Raw genomic sequence first — 2,900 nt, 5'->3', positions numbered from 1 at the left:
CTTAGGTGTTTTCGCTCAATAAACACTCACAACGCCCGGTCTGGGAATCGAAATCGCGATCCTCCGACCGCGAGTCCGCTGCCCTAACCACTGGGCCATTGCGCCTCCACACACACACACACAAACACACACACACGCGCGCGCGCACACACACAACGGGGGTAAACTCTTGTAAGATATTAATGACACATTAATGTTTGGTTTAAATTGTTCATAATATTGGCAAAACTTATCTTTTTAATAAACTTCACCTTTAATTGTTTCGTGGGTTATAAATAAGTAGCTATTCAACGCAGTGAGATTTGTAGTACACTACTATAAGTATGTCGAGTCGGATGTCTTGCGATATTTGTTCCGGCGTTTTGCATCCTGAGTTCAAGTCACACCATTGTCTACTTAGATGGCAGACTTAACAGGTTGCCCATTTTAACAAAATCAGCTGGTTTCACAGGTACCACTCTGCTGCAAGAAATCGGGATAGAGTTCTGGTTTCAGGATATCTAACTCTTCCCCTCCCTTGTATCGGAGATCATGTAACAGCACACGGAAGCAGCTTGCCCGCCTGACAATGTGACAAAAGAACTAGACTTGTAAAAGTTATCTCTAGGGATATTCTATAGAAATTATTGCGAGCAATGATCATTGTTACGCGGTTTCGTATTCGAGAGGTCAGATGTAAAACAACGAAATAGCGCGTCCCTACAAATCATTAAGAGAAATAAAGATTTGCAGCTGATAGTCATTGCACAAACTATATAATAATAAATATACATTGTTGCCTTGCTGTGAAATTAAACAACAAAAGTTCTAATCTCACTTAAGTAGACAATTTGGGACTAACTTAAGTTTTCCTCACAGAATGAATGTCTAACTTTGTTAGCAGAGAATTCAATGTATTTAGGTAAGAATTCGGGCAGATATAAATCACCTGGATATGACTTTAAACTGCATCCGGTAGTGAGGCGCTTGTTCGGGTGTTCTAGGTTTGTGTGGAGCATGGAATAGTCTGTAAGCAACTATTGTTTCTAGATCTATCCAGTCCCAGGTTAGTAGCACATGTTATAATTCTAACTGTAGGTTAAACAGCACGAACCCACTGGAGCCAGCTTACGTACAAATCATAGGATGCAGCATGGTGGATGTGGAACTGTTTCGGCAGATGAACTGATCGAATCTCTAGACGCTGAACGGCTGAATATGCAACAAAGTGTCAACGGCTAGTTCCAAACATTACAGTTAGCGAGTTACTGCTATCATCTGTTGTCGTGGCGTGCGTAGACGAAACATTTCATTTGGCAAAAGATTAATGCGACTAAAACGCAGGACAGACAATCATGCCTCATCGCGCGATCACGATATCGAGCGTAAAAAGGTGTGTTGGACCGGTGAAGTTACCCGATGAGATTGAATTGATAAACTGGTTTAGTGATTTACATGAGTTTGCAAGCACTAACTATGTGAAGTAATTAATTAATACTATGCGAGATAATACTTGGTTGGATAATTTGAAACATAAGATATACTGTCTTGATAAAGATAAAATTCTAAACTCTTTGTCAAAAGTAAGCAATGGCTTAAGTGTATCATATATTATAAAGTATATTTGTAATTTCAAAATATTTAAAGCAATGCTGTGTAGAGCACTATTATACATACATACATACATACATACATACATACATACATACATATATATATGTATATATATATAGAAATCGACAATTTTCTCCTCCAACAACCAATCGTTCGTATTCGAAAGAATCATATAACTCAATAAATGTTCCAGATATACAGTTCCTGGAGAAACGAAACAAAAATCGTTGATGCTATTGGATTTGTTTAGGTGAATACCCATACACATAAAAGTTGCATACATACATTCAAACTTATGCACATATATAATGCATCCAAACAGACGCACACACGTGTACAAGCATATACGCAGAGATTTATATACCCGAGTATTTAGATACATAGATACACGTGATTACGCAAATGTATGTAACGAACAACGTTCTGAATCCGTTAAGAAGCTCTGACTATATATTAGACATATATATATTTAGAGGCATACATGTATGCACACACACATATATACATTATATATACACCTACACAACAAGAAACTTCGACAGTAGTCATATTTAGAACTATGAGGAAAGAGTTAATTTTATTTTTCTTATGCGTTCATTTCAATTTTATTTTGAAATATTTCTTGGAAAAATTTTCTCCATAAACAACCAATGGTGTTCGAAGTAATCATATAATCCAATAACTGCTCCAGATATACAGCTCCTGGTGAAACTAAAACAAGAACCATTCTCACCGTGAGAGTTGCGAAGCTGCAAAAAGAAATGTAAAAAGGGAAAAATAAAAGAAAATACAGGAAAGGAAAAAATAAGTAGGAAAAAAAAAGCAAAAACACGCAGAGAATAAAAGAGGTGTTAAAAAGTCGGAACGTAATATTTAATTTAAATTTCTAATTTTATTGATCCAAAAGTTTCATCGAAGACTTTCTCGGCAATCTGCAAATTACACTGACATTAAAAACTGGAAGCAAAAAAGAAAAAAGAAAAAAAGAGAAAAAAGAACTGAAGAAAACGAACCGAGAAGATAAAACAATTTCCATAAGTCGCATAATTTGATCATCGTATTTTTGATCATTTTACTACTACTACTACTACTATTGCTGCTGCTGCCACTGCTACTGATGCTGTTGCTGCTGCAGCTGCTGCTGCTACTGCTGCTAGTGGTGTTGATGATGATGATGATGATGATGATGCTGTTGCCGCTATAATTACTGCTGCTGATGATGATATTGTTGCTGCTGCTGCTGCTACTACTACTACTACTACTACTACTACTACTACTACTACTGCTACTACTACTACCACCACCAC

The sequence above is a fragment of the Octopus bimaculoides genome, chromosome 8, assembly GCF_001194135.2.
Source record: "Octopus bimaculoides isolate UCB-OBI-ISO-001 chromosome 8, ASM119413v2, whole genome shotgun sequence".
NCBI classification, from domain to species: Eukaryota; Metazoa; Mollusca; class Cephalopoda; order Octopoda; family Octopodidae; genus Octopus; species Octopus bimaculoides.
This window is presented reverse-complemented; position numbering follows the sequence as displayed.